General features: G+C 39.4%; 1 protein-coding gene across 4 annotated transcripts in view; it reads left to right on the top strand.

Moving 5' to 3' along the window:
- The window catches only part of PANK1 (pantothenate kinase 1), a 62,542-nt gene that overhangs the window by 13,660 nt on the left and 28,196 nt on the right, over positions 1-20,686 (top strand). The window lies entirely within an intron of this gene.

The following is a 20,686-nucleotide window of genomic DNA, read 5'->3' as shown; positions in this document are numbered from 1 at the left end:
GTTACCACATAATATTTCATTAACACTTTTGAAGAGTGGTAGGGGTACCATTAATTATGCCAGTACTACAGATATAAACTGGGACTATCCTAGGCAAACCAGGAGTCTCAGCGTTGTGCTAAAGCCAACTTATACAGGCTATGGGTGTTTATATGCATGACTTCCCAACTCTGCATTTCAATATTCTTATGCTGATACCTTGAAATTGGCCATGATGGATATATATACATACACCATGGAAACTGGTAAACACTGGAAATCAGGGCTTTATTTTCAAAGAACCAATTGTTAAACATTTACCAGTACACAATGACTGGGACACAGTTCACAGAAGAAGCTCATAGAAAAGTCCCAGCGGGCATCAGTAATACCAATTGAATTATTGAAGCATTTGACGTAGAGAAGGGGAGTAAAGGTCAGCATGTCCTTTGCTAAGTAGGACAATCTCTGAAGATGAGAAGTTTGATGAGGAAGGCTTATTCTCAGGAAAGAAAGTATTCAACAAATACTTCAGGGCTCACTATGGTTAGTATGAGGGTAGAATTTCTTTAGAATCACATCGTTATTTTCCTCCCTTCCTCCCTCCTAAATTCCTACTGTAAATGTAGCTGGGCTTAGTGCTGGATTACCCAGCAGGTAGACCAAGCAGGTGTTAACTGTTCTATCAATGCTAGCAGAAGAAAATAATACATGTGCTTTTTTGTGTATGGATATGTAGACATGCATGCACTTAAGTATTAATCATGGAAAATTATAAATTTGGACTTATATACTTATTTCATAATTCACTATTGTTTTTGTTTTTTAATGACTTCAATTATTTTGAGTTATTTGTTCATTGTGGATTGGGGAACACCAAATTTTTTTTTTCTTAAATAGATATAAACCTGGCCCCAGTTGAGGCTTGTACCTTTCTAGGGTGATTTATAATTTATTTACTGCTGCTGAAATGTCAGGGTGGAATTGCCAGAATATTTTCATTATATGTTTCTGGTTAGGATAAGTGGATTGAAGTTTGTCCCAGCTAAAGGGAAACCTGTTTGATATATTTGGTTCCATAAGCAGGATCTGTGTGGCAAAAAAGGGACTTCTCCAATTCAGACTCATGGTTTTTATTCCAAAGGTGACCGACTGTGCTCCACTTGTCCTCTTACTGTCCTAAGTGAGCATCTTGGAAAGTGTTGGGATTTTAACAACTATTTCTGCATTTTAAACATTATACAAAACTAGAGAATATAGCATAATGAACTGCCAAGTACTTATCACTCAGCTTCTATAATTACCAAATCATGTCCAATTTTATAATATTGAAGCCGACCTCAGAAATCATATGTTCAATATTAAATGTTTTTGTCTTTATTTCCAAAAGAAAAGAACTCTTTTTTTGGGGAAAAAAAACCCCACAATCTGTTATTTGCTGTAAAAGTTAGTAGTGTATTATATCCAGTTGAGACTATAGTGTTTTATGATGCACAATTAGATAAATTCAGTTATCTAACCACAATTAAAATTGTTACATCTCATTCGTAGGTGGATAAATGAAAACCTGATTTGTGTTGCCCCTGGAAAAGTCTTTCATTTGCCCATACCTGTTGTTGTTTGTTTATGATCAATTTTTTTTTTTTTTTTTTTTTTTTTTTTTTTTTTTACCATTTCTTCATGGTCTGAGATTTGAAACCTCATTCTTGGAATGAAATAGTCCTGTGCCAAAAAGCTTTTTTGGAATCACCCAATTATCACTGGACTAGGAGTAATTGGTATCTCCTACATAATTTTTGTCTCGAAATATAGATTAAGAACTAAAGAACAGTATTAAAAGAATTCCACCCTTCTCCTTTGCTCTGAAGCCATTTGGATGGGGCCAGTGGGAGCAGGCAAGCTAGCTCTCTGAAGACAATTAGGATGTAGGACTGGCCTCAGGCCTAGGAATCTGGAGTTGCTGGATTCAGGATTGAACCAAGGGTTGACAGAAGGGGTATTGCTAAAATTTGCAATTTCAGGCAATCTTTAGACCTACGACTCTGTGTTTTAATTTACCACAAGAGGAAAGAAAAAGATCCTGAATCAGTATCACTAAAGTTATTGAACATTCCTGGGATCAAGCTAGTTAAATATCAGTGAATTCCTGTCTGTATAAACTGCCAGAACTGGTTTACTCTTGTCAGTTTTATGAAAATGTGCTTCAGATGCATTTTATACATCACTGCCTTCTTTGACAAGGTAGTATCATTTAACATATTCTAATAATTTAGGGACATCATTAGTATCAACTTTTATACTGGGTTGTAATACAGGAAAGTCTTAGGTAATGGTGTATAAGCATTTGGGTTTGTTCATTCATGGATATTTGTTGTGCAACAGTTATATACAGCATGTAAAAAAAAAAAATGTTTGTTTAGAAATGTGGTTTTGCTGTGTTGCCCAGACTAATCTCCAACTCTTAGGCTCAAGCAAACCTCCTGCCTCAGCCTCCTGAGTAGCTGAGACTATAGGGAAGCACCAGCCTACCCAGCTTGGTTGCAACTTTTAAAGGGTCCAAATGTTTAATACAAAAACCTTAAAAATTTTTTTTAACTATTTAAAAGCTATAATTTAAAAAGCACATTAGAGGCCAGGCGCAGTGGCTTATGCTTGTAATCCCAGCACTTTGGGAGGCCGAGGTGGGTGGATCACGAGGTCAGGAGATCAATACCATCCTGGCTGACACGGTGAAACCTCGTCTCTACTAAAAATACAAAGAATTAGCTGGGCGAGGTGGCGGATGCCTGTAGTCCCAGCTACTAGGGAGGCTGAGGCAGGAGAATGGTGTAAACCCTGGAGGTGGAACTTACAGTGAGCCGAGATTGCACCACTGCACTCCAGCCTGGGTGACAGAGCAAGACAATGTCTCAAAAAAAAAAAAAAAAGCACATTAGAGATCACCTAATGTTTGGGGGAGTTCTCTGAGCCTCAATTATGTAATCTGTAAAATGGGAATAATAATAGTGCCAACTTCACTGGGTTTTGAGAACTGAATTAAATAATGCATGAAACGCTGCTAGCACACGGCACATAGTGTGCCCTAAATGTTAATTGATATACTGTTGCTGCGGCTGCTGGGTTAACTCATTTTTCACAGTCATTGGAATAAAATTCTTCTGAATTCCTATAAATTATTTATTGGTAAGTTTGTAGCTCTAAAGTCTTAAAGTTTGGCCTGTATATATCTGTCCACTTAAGATTGCATAAGCTAATATACTACATCAGCACATGTGTACCAGAATCAATTAAATTTTAGTCAAGGCTTAGACATATTTTCTTGGCAAACCCTCTCACCCTGGCTTAGGTCAGTTACATAACAAGTAAATGGGTAACCTGTCAAGTCCTGGTAATGCTATCTTAGAGTTTTAGCACTAATTAAAAGGTTTGGATGTTTTTTGTTTGATTTTTATATGTGTTGCAAGCAAAGTGAGGAGTTGTTAGATATTTTTAGTATTCAGCAAGAAGCTGAAACATTTTCAGTAAATCTTTTCAAGCTGCTGAATCAGTTTTGATTCAAGAAATCCCTGAGATTGCAAAGGAAGCTGTTCAAAAGAACAGTTATGATTTGCAGCTGCTCTCTCTGATTCAAACTTTCTTCAAAATTGTGTGATCCAAATAAAGTACAGAAAAAAATGGGTGAAGTTCATGAAACTGCAGCTATCATCCGTAAGTGATAGTTTCTAGCCTTTATGTTGAACAAGCATCATTGTTCTCATTAATTAACTTTACATTAGATGTGACATGATTTCTAAAATGAGACAATGCAAATAAGATGTCGCTTTTATCTCTTTCATATCTGGGATTAGAATTAAGATAGAACTTTTAAAAGTTCCAACGCTAAAGAATTTGAAAAAATCTCACTCTTAATGGTATGGAAGAACACTATACCCCCAAACTAAATGATCCCAGGCGAATAAAATATTTTGAATGTTCATATTTATATTTTATAAAGTTTTAATCCCTTTTCTCAGTCAGATATTACATCTAGCTGTGCCTTTGATAAAAATTATTATGGTAAAAAAGAATTCACTTGTAACTACAGTGCCTGTCACTTCTAACTACAATGCGTATAACCCCAGGGAATGCCAGTGATAACCCTGAAGGCAGCTGAGTACTGGACGGAAGCAAACACTTCCAAGTGATCAAAATCAGTGTTGGGGGCGTGATAGCTCACGCCTGTAATCCCAGCACTTTGGGAGGCCGAGGTGGGTGGATCACAAGGTCAGGAGATCGAGACCATCCTGGGTAACACAGTGAAACCCCATCTCTACTAAAAATACAAAAAAAAAAAAATTAACTGGGTGTGGTGGTGGGCACCTGTAGTCCCAGCTACTCAGGAGGCTGAGGCAGGAGAATGGCATGAACCCGAGAGGCAGAACTTGCAGTGAGCCAAGATCGCACCACTGCACTCCAGCCTGGGCCACAGGGTGAGACTCCGTCTCAAAAAAAAAAAAAAAAAAAATCAGTGTTGGGAAGTAGATAAAGTCAGAGATGCTCATGCATCTTGAGAGTGGTTCCGGTGCTCTCCCTCAGAATCTATGTACTCTTCTTTTTTAATTTTATTTTTTACATTGACAAATAATAACTGTACATGCAGTTTCAAAAGACTTGCTTTCCTGGTTTCTCTGCATTCAGACACAGCAGGTTCTGGATAGATATATTACAGTAACACTGACAGCAGTGAGAAATTAACAGCTTTAGCCCAAAAGCAAGACATAGAAAACTATAATAGAGACAAAAGATTCAAACCGTAGCACCCAGGGAAGCACAAGTTTACGTGATTCCTGAAGACATCAGTGTACAGTGAGCACAATAATTGATTCTCGTTTTACTGTGAATCATCAAGAAGACCTCAAATGTCATTCAGTCTGTTTTGTTTAACAATATGGAGAAGTGGGTTGTGCATTTTAGAAAGATTATCTTCAAGAACTAATATAATTGGCATTTATATTTTAAAAATGTATCTTGAAATGAGAAAATTAATATATAATTCACATACACCATACAATTCATCCATTTAGAGGATGCAATTCTATGGTTTTTAGTGTATTCACAGAGTTGTACAACTATCACAATTAACTTTAGAATATTTTATCCCCTCCCAGAAAATTATTAGCAGTCACTCCTCTTTTTCCCCCACAATCCCCAACCCTAGGCAACTAATCTATTTTCTGTCTCTAGAGTTTTGCTTATTCTGGACATTTCAAATGAGTAAAGTCATACCATACATGATTTTTTCTGATTGGCAGCTTTCACTTAGCATAGTGTTTTCAGGATTCATCCATGTTGTAGTATGTATCAGTATGTTGTCCCTTTTTGTTGCCAGATAATATTTTATGGGGTGGATTTATCACATTATTTATCCATGTTCATCAGTTGATGAACATTTGGGTTGTTTCTACCTTTTGGCTATTGTGAATAATGCAGCTATAAACATTCATGTAAGGTTTTTGTGTAGACATGAGTTTTCATTTCTCCTGGGTATATATACCTAGTACTAGAATTGCTAGATCATATAGTAACTCTTTGTTTAACCTCTTGCAGAACTGCCAGTTTTCTGAAGTGACTGTACTATTTAGCATTTCCACTAGTGGTGTGTGAGGATTCCCATTTCTCCACATCTTCATAATACTTGTTGTTTTCAATTTTTCAAAACTTATAATCTTAGTGGGTTTTAAGTCATATCTCATTGTGGTTTAGATGTGCTTTTCCCTAATAGCCAATGATGTTGAGCATCTTTTCATTTGCCTGTTGTGGGCCAGAGCTCTTATACTCTCCAACATTAATATCTTATTATTTTAAACCTTGTATAAGTTTTAGTCTCGTATCTAGTGAAATTACAAGTTTCTTTGATGGCTAGGGAATGTCAGACTTGACTTTGTGATAGTTACGATGCTTAGGAGGGTGCCCTACATAGAGCTACCATTAGTGAATATTAAAGAATTGTTTTAATTAAGTCATGTCTGATTTTCTAACAATGTGGATTTCATTCGCAGCAGAGTTTTCACTCCTTCCCAGACTGTTCTCAATTAATGACCAGTTTTTGTGGACTAGAATGTAACTGCCAAGGGGGCTGGCTCATTGCCGCATCCTGACTCTGTTTAGCAGAGTGCCTCACACTGTCTAGGAACAAAATAAATATCTGTTCAATCAGTGAATGAATAAGCCCGAACGATTTTCCCTCAGTATCCATTGTGTTGGTTCCAAGACCCCCATGGGTACCAAAATCCTCAGATGCCCAACTCCCTTGTATAAAATGGGATAGTATTTGCATGTAATCTATGCATATCATCCCATATACTTTAAATCATCTCTAGATGATTTAATACCTACTACAATGCCTACATGTCACCTTATTCACATGGATTCTTTATAGCACCAGCACATGGCAAATTTAAGTTTTGCCTTTTGGAACTTCGTGGAATTTTTTTTTTTTCAAATATTTTCAGTCTGCAGTTGGTTGAATCTGTGATTGGAGCCACAGATATGAAGGAGCGACTGTAGTTGGTCTCAGATTATTTAAAGCAGGTGTTTTTGTCAGCTTGCGTTGCCATGTGAGCAGTTGGCATACCTTTCCTCAGTCCCCCGAGCTCAACTTCAAAGATTTGCCAGACTTTCACAGTTAAGAAATAAATGAACAAGGCCCATTTCTGGTAGACCTGTTGTTCCACCTGGTTGTGCCACACAGCAATGCTGTTCTCCCTGAAGCCTCTTTAATTAACCACACTCTGGTATTAAATTGTCAATAGTATCCCTAGAGTATGCAGTCACACTCTGGTGGCTTGTCAAGACAGAAAGCTAAACCTCTTGGTGGTTCAAATGGGGATTTGTTTAAGCAGGTAATGAGATTACCATCTTGAGCCTTAGTGCTGGGCATTAGGAAGTTGAAGGAGCCATTCCTGGGTGGATGCTGTGCTCAGCTCTGGTTGCTGAAATGATCACATTGGAGACAGCCACATAGACGCATGGTGGTCATGTCCCTTGGCACACCTGCATGGTCAAAACTGTGGAGTCTTCTTTTTTGTCCAGGGACTACTTCTGATGAAGAAAGTGGCATAATTAAAGCTGAGGACCACACAGAAAGTTGATACTTATCTTCTATTGCCTCTAGATTGGGCAGAACTGGCAGCTTCTTGGTGAGAAATAGGGGTGATGACTGTAGCTGTCTGTATAAGTGTATTTTCCTCCCACCTCCTCTGGACAGCGTGAGAATGTAACTTTGGAATGGGAAACAAATTTCATCTGCCTACCATTTCCTCTCCTTAACACTTGAAGCAGAAATACACAGCTTGACTGTAGGCATGAAGGGGAAAAGATGAGCTCACTGGTCCCTAGAGTGACAGTCATCTTTCTCTGATTTTCCTGTAAGGATGGCATGGAGAGGTTTCAGGACCTTGGGAAAGAAACCACTCTCACTGAGCTACTCAGGGACTTAAGGAAGAGACTGAAGGAAAACAAATTTTTTATTAACCTCATGGATTTGACATTTTTTGGGGTCTCCTCATCTCTAGCTTCATCTTATTCCTGCTTCCTCCTGGCCCAGATCCAAGCTAAGAATACACTTCATGGTGCTATCAGAATGACATGGCTTCCTTTGCCCCTGCAAGAGCTTTTTTTTTTTCTTCTCAACCTAAAAAATAAAATAAAAGCAACATAGCTTTCATGTTGGTGTTTCTGTTTGTTGTTCTAATTTCACATGGTTGTCTGTGTCAAGGTCAGCCACGTGGGTTGCAAATCAAAGAATGTCTGTCTGCGTGACCTAAATACGTGAGTACTGTTGTCAGAGCTAACCTCTTGATGGAGGAGTGCATGCTTACTTTTAAGATGGTAGTCAGGGGGAGAGAGAAGCCCATCTAGGGAATTTAATTATATGTGGAATGTTTCTAAACTACAGCCATGGGGTTTAGTCATGGCTGGATAATACCTAGTACTTCAAAAACTGTATTTAAAATTTGAAAATCACCTATGGCACTCATGCTATAAATTGCCAATAAGTAATTTCATTAACAAGCAATTACGTGTGTCTGGGAATGGGAACACCTGCCAGTTGGTGGCTGTGCTTTGCCCTCAGCTGTCTGCCTCAGAGTTCTGCCCTCAGTTTCAAGCAAGAGCTACTTCTTCAAACTACAGTTTCTCACTTTTAAAACGTAGTCCAAGCTGGGCATGGTGGCTCACGCCTGTAATTCCAGCACTTTGGGAGGCTGAGGAGGAGAAGCATTTGAGCCCAGGAGTTCAAGGCCTGCCTGGGCAACATGGCTAAACCCCGTCTCTACCAAAAAAATGTAAAAATTAGCCGCAAATGGTAGTGCACACCTGTAGTCCTAGCTACTCAGGATGCTGAGGTGGGAGGAACCCTTGAGCCTGGGAAGTTGAGGCTACAGTGAGCTGTGATAACACCACTACACTGCAGCCTGGGCAACAGAGTGAGGCCCCATCTCAGAAAAACAAACAAACAAATGTAGTCCAGCTACTTACAGTATTCATTTTGTTTCAACTAGAATAGTAGTTCTGAACTTGACGAGAATTACAGGGACCCCTTGTTGAAAGCATTTTCTGGGACGTGACTCCTATCCCACTGAATCAGAATCTCTAGGTGATGTCCTGGGAGTCTGTATTTTTAACAAGTGCCTTAGGTGATTTTTTATGATTAGGCAAATTTGAGAAACTTAAATTTGGCCAGTTATTTAAAATATATATATATAACTAAAACTTTGAGTTGCTTTATGGAAATGTGATTGTAAACAAGTCACAGAGGCCAGGTTCAAATTGCAAGTGCAAAGTGGATGGTGGTATGGTATCATGCCAGTTTTAACCTGAAGATGGGTGTGGAGCAAAATGTAGAGGATGCCTTTTATGGGCCTAGGTACTTTTGCCTTCATGGGTCCCCTTCCTCCATACAAAATAAATAAAAATTATATTTTATTATTGTTGGCGTAAAGATGAATGTATTAATATTATATAGTAAATTATATTTTCCTTAACCTAAAAGTTCATATATTTTCTTCTGATTTTAAAATAAATTAAACTATTTCATGGGTGCCTAAAAGTATGGCAGGTCCTAGCCACTATGCCTCTTGAGCCTAACAGATGGGTTAACCCTGAGCAGCAGCGGTGATGAAAATCAGACCTGAGTCTCTGTGTGACTCCAATGATAATACTTCTACATGCCTCGGAAGTTCTGGAAGGAATTCTTGCTGTTCTCCTTTTCCTTCTCAAATACTAGAATATGATCAGCCCGGGTCTGGGTGAGAGGAGAAAGCTGATAGGAATCTGGGGCTGTGCCAGTTGAATAAAGATTATTGTCACACGAGGTTGTGACTGTACACTTTCCCACAGCGATTCCATCCCACAAACATGTGTGTGTCCTCTTCAGTGTAAGTTTAACATACAGTTTTTGCTAAGTTTGACATACAGTTTTTGCCCTGGCAGTGTGCAGTGGGTGAATCAGCCTCTTGCCACCCTGAGGGAACCCTCGTGGTATCGAGCGTCTAACAGGCTGAACAACTTTGCTCTTGGGAGTTGGGCTTACCGCTGCCATCCTCGATGGCTTGCGTTCAGTGGATTTTGATCATTGGTTTGATATGGGCAGGCTGTTGCATGAGAAGAGAAGGAACTATTGTTGAGTTAGGGAATGAAGACATACTATTTTCTATGGGCAGGACCACAGATCTGCTATCTGTTCACTGAAGCAAAGTTATCGGGAGGCTGAGGTGGGCGGATCATGAGGTCAGGAGATCGAGACCATCTTGGTTAACACAGTGAAACCTCGTCTCTACTAAAAATTAAAAAAATAAAAAAATTAGCCAGGCATGGTGGCGGGCACCTGTAGTCCCAGCTACTCAGGAGGCTGAGGCAGGAGAGTGGTGTGAACCCAGGAGGCGGAGCTTGCAGTGAGCCGAGATTGCACCACTGCACTCCAGCCTGGGCGACAGAGCGAGACTCTGTCTCAAAAAAAAAAAAAAAGAAAGAAAAGTGGCAGAAAAGCCAGAGGAAGAAAAAAAATCACTCCAATCCATGATCCAGCTATTAATATTTTGGTCTAAAGTTTCTAGTCTTTTTTTGTGTGTGTCCAAATCGCCATTTAATTTTTAGACAAAATTATAACTGCATGAAATGTACCATTTAGTCCCTGCCCTTTTCACCTAATGATAGATAATGAACATTTGTCTCACATCATTAAATGATGTCCTACAAAGTGATTTTAATGGTGGTGTGCTATCCTTTGTTTTAATGAATAATTATTTGTTTAATCAGCCCTCTGTTGTTGGACAATAAATTAGTTTTCTTATTATAAATACAACTTCAATATTTTCAGTATTTTTTAAAGCTAAATTTTTGGATGCACACGTAATTTCTTTTAGGGTAAAATAGAACCAACATACCAAAGGGTATAGGAATCTGGAGCTTTTTAATACATATTTCCAAATAAACCCATAGAAAGATTACACCAGTTTACATTCCCAGTGGTAGTATATGAGCTTGTACCCTTGCCAACACTGGGTAATTACCTTGTAACTAAAATTCAAACTAAGGAAATCTGGTACGCATTAATTTGAAAGAACCCATGACTCAAATTTCTTTTCATAGAGTATTTAATGTTCAACAGATTGCTCTGTGTGCGATAATTATGGGTTTCTTTACAGTATTAGGGAAACACTTTTATTAAATTTTATATTCACAGTTTCTTCAAGGTCCTTAAATAGTTATTAGGTTTTCAACTGTGTTTCATGCTATTAAAAGTATGGTTTTGGAGGTCTTTGCATATGTATATTTAGGATGATAGAATGTGAGAACTAGACAGAACTTTAGTGATAGATTAATCGACCTCCATTTAAAGACTAGTAAATGGGCCAGATGCAGTGGCTCATGCCTGTAATCCCAGCACTTTGGGAGGCCAAGGCAGGTGGATCACTTGAGGTCAGGAGTTCAAGACCAGTCTGGCCAACATGGCAGAATCCCATCTCTCCTAAAACTACAAAAATTAGCAAGGCGTGGTGACACACCCCTCTAATCCCAGCTACTCAGGAGGCTGAGACAGGAGAATTGCTTGAACACAGGAGGTTGAGGTTGCAGTGAGCCAAGATCTTGCCATTGCATTCCAGCTTGGGCAGCAGAGTAAGACTCCATCCCCCCAAAAGTAAAAATAAAGACTAGTAAATGGCTCAAGTAAGAAACTTGCCCACACAAATTCTGACTGTTGGAATATTCTTGGTTGTAAGCAATAGACACCTCACCTCAGACCAACCTACCAAAATGGGGATTTATTGGTTCATGAAACTGAAAATGGGCTTAGATACCTATTGTGACTAACCTTGGACAATTCCTTGATCTTTCTAAGTCTCGGTTTTCTTATTTGTAAACAGGATGTTGGGCTCAACCTAAGGTTCCTTCCACCGCTTAACATTAAATGTTTCTGTGAATATATTATCAAATAATTTTGTTATACTGTCAACCAAATTTGTACGTAGTGAAAGGAAGGTTAGTCCTCAGAGATAGGAAATTTTTAAAGACATAATTTATTACACAATTAGATTTAACAAGGATTTTTATTTATTTATTTATTTATTTATTTATTTTGAGACAGAGTTTGTACTCCTCTTGCCCAGGCTGGAGTGCAGTAGCATGATCTCGGCTCACTGCAGCCTCTGCCTCCTGGGTTCAAGCAATTCTCCTGCCTCAGCCTCCTGAGTAGCTAGGATTACAGGCATGTGCCACCACACCAGGCTAATTTTGTATTTTTAGTAGAGACAGGGTTTCTCAACGTTGGTCAGGTTGGTCTCAAACTCCCAACCTCAGATAATCTGCCCATCTCAGCCTCCCAAAGTGCTGGGATTACAGGCGTGAGCCTCCACACCCGGCCTTAACAAGGAATTTTTTTAAACTTGTGGACATCCTTAGGCAACTTGAACATAATTAATATTCATTTGGTGTAAAATATCTTTGGAGTGTATTGGGGGAACCAACTCCAATATTTCAACATAGGTTCTTTTCTATTTTCCCTAAGTGTTGGCTGGTCTGAGAAATAAAGAGAAAGAGTACAAAGAAAGAAATTTTACAGCTGGGCCTCTGGCGGTGACATCACGTATTGGCAGGTTCTGTGATGCCCCCTGAGCAGCAAAACCAGCAAGTTTTTATTAGGGATTTCAAAAAGGGAGGGGGTACAAACAGGGAGCAAGTCACAAAGATCACATGCTTGAAAGGGCAATAAAAGATCAAAAGGGCAGAAAGGCAGAGCAAGATCACAAGGCCAGGGCAAAATTAGAATTACTGATGAGGTTCCATGTCCTGCTGGGCATGCATTGTCATTGATAAACATCTTAACAGGAAACAGGATTCTAGAGCAGATAACCGGTCTGACTAGAATTCGCCAGGCTGGAATTTCCTAATCCTAGCAAGCCTGAGGACGCTGCAGGAGACCAGGGCGTATTTCATCTCTTATCTTCAACCACATAAGGCAGACACTCCCAGAGTAGCCATTTTAGAGGCCACCCCCTGGGAATGCATTCCTTTCCCAGGGTTATTCCTTGCTGGGAAAAGAATTCAGCAATATTTCTCCTATTCGCTTTCTGCAGGAAGAGAAATATGACTCTGTTCTGCCTAGCCCCTCAGGCAGTCACACCTTATGGTTATTTCCCTTGTCCCTGAAAATCGCTGTTATCCTGTTCCTTTTTAGGATGCCCAGATGTCATATTGTTCAAACACACATGTTATACAAACAATTTGTGCAGTTAATGCCATTATCACAGGGTCCTGAGGTGACATACATCCTCAGCTTACGAAGATGACAGGATTAAGAGATTAAAGTAAAGACACATAGGAAATTATAAGAGTATTGATTGGGGAAGTGATAAATGTCCATGAAATCTTCACAATTTACATTCAGAGATTGCAGTAAAGACAGGCATAAGAAATTATAAAAGTATTAATTTGGGGAACTAATAAATGTCCATGAAATCTTTACAATTTATGTTCTTCTGCCATGGCTTCAGCCGGTCCCTCCGTTTGGGGTCCCTGACTTCCTGCAACAGAAGTGCTTTAAAGCTTTTTTTCTGTTGATCACATGATCCTTAAACATCTTTCCCCTCTGTTGGTTTGCTTAACAAATCTTTACAAATATTGGAAAAAGAAATTTCAGTCCTGCTGCCCCCTATTCACAGTAATCACACATAACTCCAACTTGGTAGAACCTTGAGAGAATTGTTACTCTCCATGGCAGCAACTGGCTGCTGAGTCAGATCCATGCCCACAGAAGCTCATCTTGAGCCCTTGGGTGCCTGATTTACATTCAGGAAGACATTGGCATTAGGGAATCTCACCAGGAACACTTGTCCCTCACCAGGAACACTTCTTAAAGCTCTGCAGCTGGTTATAGAGAGACTGAGATTTTACATTTAGTTTATACTGTGAAACCAAGAGGAGGTTGATTTTCTCATGCCACGCTCCCTTAGCTTTTTAAAAATTTTTTCTCGATTGATAGGAAATCTTTTCGGGTTTTTTTTCACCTCATGTCTTTGCTCATTTAGGCTATTTGGAGTTCACTGTATACCCTTGATAGCTACTGCAGGAAGCATAAATGACCCCCAGAGACTATTCTAGAATTCTGAAAAAGCCTTCAAGAAATAGGCTTTGTTTAAAACATCAACTACCAATAAAGTTTTAAAATGTTTTTGCCACAATATTTGAAATGCAGATTTATTTCAGTTTTAACTACTACCAGATTGACAATCTTGGTTTGTATTTTAAGAAATTTTTAGACAGAAATAAATATAACAGGACCTATATACCTTTCTGTCACTCAGCTACCACATGTTTGTCTGTGATCATGACAGTTCTTATTATCTAGTTCTGCCAGAGAGGGAATTTTTCCAGCTTTAAAAACAGCAAAAGATTTTGATTTAGGGGTATATTAGTCAGTATAGGCAAGGTTATTCTGCAGTAACAAATAACCCTCAAATCTCTGTGGCTTAAAACAACAAAAGTTTATTTCTTGCAGCACAAGTTCATTGAGAGGTGGCTGACTCATCTTTATTTTGAGACCCAGATGATAGAACAATTGTCTTAAATTTTGCTGGTTAAGGTAACAGAAAGAATCTGGAAGGGTCTCACACTAGCCAGAAGTATTCTTGCCTGAAAGTGATGTACACCATTTCCATTCACAACTTACCAGCTAGGTTAGGAACATTGCCCAGCTCAAGTATAAAATGGCCAAGAGTTGCATTCTGACCCCATGGACCTGGAAGGAAGAGACCAGAAATATTTGGCCAGCTGTACTAGTGACACAGGTTGCTCTTCTGGTTACCAGATATTTGTCTCACTCTCCCTCTTACAGGCAAAATACATTCATTCGTTCCCCAAAGGAGACTGACCCAAAGTCTCACCCAGCACAGTATCTGGATGATGCCTAATTTAGGCTCTTACTCAGGGAATGATATAAAGTCATTTGTACATCAACTCTGGATGTGATTCCTCTTGATCTAGAGACTTCTGAATTAAAAGTGGCAAGTTATCTGCTCTTCACCACCCCCCCTCACATTGTTTATTAGTATATAATGGTGAAACAAAGATTGGAAAATTAATCTATACTCCCATTCAGAAAGGGGGTAAATGGGAGATACCCAGCAGTCACTGGTGCTCAGTCATTCTAAAATGCTGAAGCAATTCTGAAATCCCTCTGGGCCCCCTGCCTTGTAGGTGAAGGGTCCTTTAGGGTCCTGATTCTTCTCCCTGGAAGAGCCTTCCCAGTCCATTGTTGTCTTCAGCCCTTGGCTCCACCCCTTGAGAGGTATCTTTTATTCCCGGTAGACTCTTTGATTGCATCTAAAGTGAACACTGAAGAATATGCCTGTGTTAGAGACTGAGCAGCCTTCTCGGCTGCTTCCTGACTTTAGAGAGTTGAGGGCTCCAGAGGTTTTTTAGGTCTTGAACAGTTTTCCCAGCTGTTTTAGGTGTGAGATTGCAGTTTCTTTGGCAGTACAATTGTTTTTCAAAAGAAAATTGGTTTCTCATCTATTTTATTCCAATTTATTTCCATATGCCAAGAGTTAAGCCCTCAATTCCTTCTAAGCATATTTGTATTTGCTTATTCCTTTGTGTTTTTGCTTCCATGTCTTTATTTATTGATGATGGCTTTGTTGAGAGAGCTACAAGTTTAGCATGTTTTCCCTTAAGCTATTCTAATTGAAAGAATTAACCAAGAAGCCACAATGTCAACTATATCTTTATTGGAGACATCTTAACCCTTTCAGAGTGTTAACAGTGGGTGTGGTAGCCATTCTATCTGTTGGGAGAGAGAAGCGGCTGCTTTTTCCAGCCATACAAGTGCAACTTAATGGACTCTATTCCCTTTTCTTTCATCTATAAACCAGTCAATTACGAGCTCATCTCTCTCTTTTTTCATTATACCTTTTAAAATGCAGTCAATAGTAATCAATACATGCTACTAACATTAGACTTTCAACGTCTTTCACTAGATCTGCTCATTCTTTAGGTGTATTATCTGCCTTCCAAGTTATCATACATGATCGTTTTACTAAATGTTGTGCCAGTCTCCAGAATCAATTTCTTCACTCCCTATTGCTAAGCCACTACCACATTTTATTGTGGTTAAAGCAGCACTTCACTTTATCAGTTGGAACAGGCCAGGTTCTTTTGCAGTGACAAACAACATCTTTTGCAGTAACAAACAACATCCAGATCTCAATGGTTTAAAAGAACAAAGGTTTCTTTTGTGCCTATGCTCTATGTTCATTGTGGGTTAGCTGTGGCCTCACTTCAGGACCTAGGCTGACAGATCAGCCACTACCTGGAATGCTTCCCATCGCCATAGCAGAGGGAAAGCTCCGGAGGGTCTCATGCCTGTAATTAAATGCTCTGGCCTGGAAGTAACAATGTATCTATCACCTTTGTCCACCACTAAAGTTTTCCTTCAACATTGTTTTTGAGTTCCTATCCAGTAAGATACTTCCTTTTTGAGATGGAGTCTCGCTGTGTCACCCAGGTTGGAGTGCAGTAGAGTGACCTCGGCTCACGGCAACTTTCGCCTCCCGGGTTCAAGCAATTCTTCTGCCTCAGCCTCCCAAGTAGCTGGAACTACAGGCACCCACCAGCATGCCTAGCCAATTTTTGTATTTTAGTAGAAATAGGATTTCACTATGTTGGCCAGGATGGTCTCGAACTCCCGGCTTCAAGATCCACCCGCCTCGGCCTCCCAAAGTGCTGGGATTACAAGCATGAACCACTGCGCCTGTCCTTTTTTTTTCTTTCTTTTTTTAAGAGATGGATTTTCGCTATGCTGCCTAGGCCAGAGTGCAGTGACTATTCACAGGTATAGTCAGTATGTTACAACCTTGAACTCCTGGGTTCAAGAGATTCTCCTCCCTCAGCTGCTTGAGAAGCTGGGACTACAGGCAAACAGCTCTAAAATGCCTTTTGAGGTATATAAATATAATTGATTTTCATAATGATGTAGTATTCCATCATATAAATATGTCATATTTTATTTACATATTGATGAACATCTAGACTGTTACCATTTTTTATTATTACAAATTGCTGCAGTGAACATTTTTGTGTATGTCTCCTCATGCACATGTACAGAATTTTCTCTAGGAATTAGTTCTTTTTATTTAAAATATGTTGATCAAAGATGGATGTACAGCCATTTTATCTGTAGCACTTGGTTTTATGAACATCAGTTTCTGGCTTATACGTACCTCACCACAGTGAAAACCATTTTGAATGAGTGGGTCAGTTTATTTGTTTGCAAAAGTCTTCCTGTGAAGTTTGAGCCTGGTTTCCTGCTGTACGTTGTTGATGAAGACTCTAGAAATATTTTTAAATGACATCTGGTTCAAGGAGGAGTAAAAGGTGAATACAGACTTCCTGTATCTAAAACCAACATCACTCCTCTTGGCAAACACAGAATAAGCTCTTATTAGTTGTTCAGCTGAATTGATCAAAGCATCTGAGTATCCTGGATTAAAGAAAACGTGAGTCATGGATCATAGCTGCACTAGGATGTTCTTCCTTCTCCTTCTTTCCTGTCTCCATCCACAGCTTGTGCATGGGAAGCTTAGGTTTAGGCAGATCTTGGTATCAGGAAGATGAATAAAATTGTACATTTAATGTAAGACAGTGTCCTGAAAAAGCAATAAATGTGACTAGAAGAGCATTAGATTTTTCATGAAGGTAAGAAATAAACATAGGTAAAGAAAAGCCAATTTCTTTTGCCACTTAAACCAATACTACAGTTCCTTTAAGAAGCTGAGGTGGGCAGATCACTTGAGTCCAGGAGTTCAAGACCAGCTTGGGCAACATGATGAAACCCCAGAGATAAGATAATTCTTATCTCTCTTACCTTAATCCAAACTAATGATATAACATTTAGCTGACATTTCAAAACTCTATACTTTTTCCAATTGTTTTGTTGAGTTGCTAAGAAAAACTTTGAAATAGTTTCAGAATGAGCTGGAGATGAAGCAGGAAGAAGGAACCAGGGTTCTGAACAACATGAAATGTTCAGGCGTCACCTACAGTGTTTTAAAAGTGAGACCTCTTTTCAGTTACCTGTATTTACCAACATCCAACCACGTAAAAGGTTATGGGCGGGCTCTTCCTTCCAGACGTCTGACAGCAGCTGTACCTGGGCCAGTTCTGCATTTCTGGTACAGAGCTAGTTTGTTTTCTGGGGTTTACACAGCTTGTTCGGTTCTTGTTATGCTGAAATATCTCCTATTTTCCATTACTGCATAATTCTTTCTTTTTTTTTTCTTATCTGCATGTACTGAAAGCTCTAAGTGTAGAATCCCTTTTCCTGGATCTCTAGCCACCAGCTATACAACCTACTCATTCTGCCACTCCTATACATATTAACAACTGGGGGCCTTCTATGCTTTTCCGCAGGCTCATATAATCATGAACATATTAGAGATTATGCTTCCTACCTTTCTTCTCTTCTCCCTTCCTTCCTTCTTACTTCCTTCCTCCCTTCTTCTCCCTAAACCAAATAGGCTTAAAAAGTTATTTACACTTATAGGCATCTCTTGCTTTTCTTATTAACAGAAGATTCGGGAAATATTTCTAGCCTACTGGAATAGATTTCATTCTTTTTTTGAGGATTGGGGGGGTCTCACTCTGTCACCCACGCTGGAGTGCAGTGGTGCAATCTTGGCTGGCTGCAACCTCTGCCTCCCTGGATCATGTGATCCTCCCACCTCAGCCTCCCAAGTAGCCAGAACTACAGGCGTGCACCACCACACCTGGCTAATTTTTGTATTTTGGTAGAGATGGGGTTTCGTCATGTTGCCCAGGCTGGTCTCAAACTCCTGAACTCAAGCAATCTGCCTGCCTCAGCCTCCCAAAGTGCTAGGATTACAGGTGTGAGCCACTGCACCTGGCCTCACTCTCTTTTTAATAGCTGCCTAATATTCTACAGTTTGGAAGTCATATATTTTATTGAACAGTTTCCCTGTTAAAGGACACTCATCTTATTTCCAATTTGCCTTGGTTTTGTTTTTGTTTTTTGATTTGAGCATGATAAAAGATGCTGCAGTGAACATTCTTATGCCTATCCTGGAATACTTGTGTTTTTTTAATGGCCCAGGAAAGGGCTTTGCTGAGTTAAAAATGCATGTGTACTTTCAATTGTAATAGATGTTGTCAAAATATTTCCAAAATATTTCCCAGCAATGTTCCAAAATACCCTTCCCCCATCCTATCCATTGTAGGCAGCTTCCCCGCTCTGATGAGAATGGATTGCAACTGCAGCACTGGTGGCATAGCCCAGGCATTTGTTAACATGCCATAGTATATTTCCGGGGAGTTTAAAACTCCACCCAAAAAAACTGTGGTCAGACTCTATGATTTGGGTTACTTGCAATATTTCTTTTGTATTTCTTAAAGAATTCATAGAAAGTTGACAGCAGGGAAGAAATTCGAGATCATTTTAATGCAATCCATTCCTTTTACAGATAAGGAAATTAAAATCCAAAGAGGTGGAAGGAGTTACAGTGAGCTACTTACTGTCTGCTGCTTCAGGGAAGCAGATGTTCCGAATCCCAATCTGGGGCTTTACCCATTACAACATGCTGCTCCTGCACTGTGGCCCATGCTGACAGTGAGTTTTAGCGAATAAACCAACAGACTTCATCTGTGAGCTGAATCAACAAATGGGGATGACCAGTTTCCAGTTTTTTCATCTCCTGCTAGGACAAGCGAGTTTCCCAGCCTACACTGGTTGTGGAATTTGCTTTGCAAACGTCTGCAAAGAAAACAAGACATTTGTTAACTTGGTCTTGTCAGTGAAATTTGTTGCTCTTAATCTTTTGAGGGCCTGGAATTTTACTTTTCTATAATGCTAGAGTTTCTGCTCAACAGGTGAGAAGCAGCTATCTTGGATCATAACCGAAATAACAATAGTGAGGCAGAGGAAAGAAGATTTTGTTTACAGAAATGGTTTCCTGCCTGGCAGTCCTCCCTCAGCCCTCCTGAATTGAAAACTAAGTATTAGTAGGGGTGCCTAGAAAAAAGACCTTCTGTAGGGCCCACTGATGTTTCTGGCAGTGTGGAGAATTTGACAAGGGTTTATATGGATGTTCTCTAGGGCTGAAATAAAAGAAACTTGGAAGGAAGCTATTTTTGCACCCTGAGTCTTTAAACTCAGCTTTAATATTACAGTTTCAGGTTTTGCCAATGGATTCTGTGAGGGAAATAAAAAGGAAGACTCCAGCCTTTGGGTTCCCATTTGGGTTTGCTCTGTGTTCGTTGCAGAGCATTTGACAGTATGGCATTAACTTTCCAGGCTGTCTCTAAATAAAGTCAGACTGTTTAGGTAGCTCACCTCTGCTCATGTCAGCTCTTAACAATAAAGAGCTTTTATAACAATAAAAATCATCATGATGGAGATTCATATTATCATAGATAAGCATCACAAGCACATTAAGTATACTTTCACCTAGAGGCATGCCTTTGTATTTCAGACCTGGCCATGGTTCCTCTGGTTTACTAGTTTCCAAGTCTGCAGATTGGAATCACTAGAGAGCTTTTAAAAGATATTCATGTCTGGATACCATGCCTGAATTAAACAGAATATGTGCGAGAAGAGGCCAGAAATTGAATATTAAAAGCTTCTCAGCTGATTCTAAAAGGCAGCCATGTTGAAAACTTCTGAGCAGGCTAGTTGGAATAGACAGTATGTCTCTGTTTAATGCAGAAAGAAATCAGATATAATGCGAGTTGTTCTTTTTAGAATTTCGCATCTGCGCATCATCTCTCGTAATCTACTTCCTCTCTCTTTCCCCATTCTATATATTGTATAGATTAAAACAGTGGAATCACATCTTCTAAAGTCAGTTCATAAAGCAAAAAAATGGAATCATTGAAATGCGCCCTAGGTTAGAGACCAACATACTATCTCTTGGTACACCCAGCATGGTCAATTTTTCCTCTAGGATTGAAGCAGATCAGTTTCTTTGGTGAAGATTCTGACAAAAATAGTTAGGAATTGGGATCCAGGATGTATGCAAAAAATACATATATCTATATTTAAATATTAGAATAACACTCAGCTTGGTGAGATACTTGAGCCCTAGGAAGCACACAGGAATTGAGACTGCCTTAGGGAACTGCAGAATCCTATTTCTCATCTCACTCAATTCTGAGTGGAGTG

Source organism: Theropithecus gelada, chromosome 9 (genome assembly GCF_003255815.1).
Source record: "Theropithecus gelada isolate Dixy chromosome 9, Tgel_1.0, whole genome shotgun sequence".
In the NCBI taxonomy this organism is placed as follows: domain Eukaryota; kingdom Metazoa; phylum Chordata; class Mammalia; order Primates; family Cercopithecidae; genus Theropithecus; species Theropithecus gelada.
The sequence above is the reverse complement of the archived record's forward strand: the minus strand, read 5'-3'. Positions and strand labels throughout refer to the sequence as shown.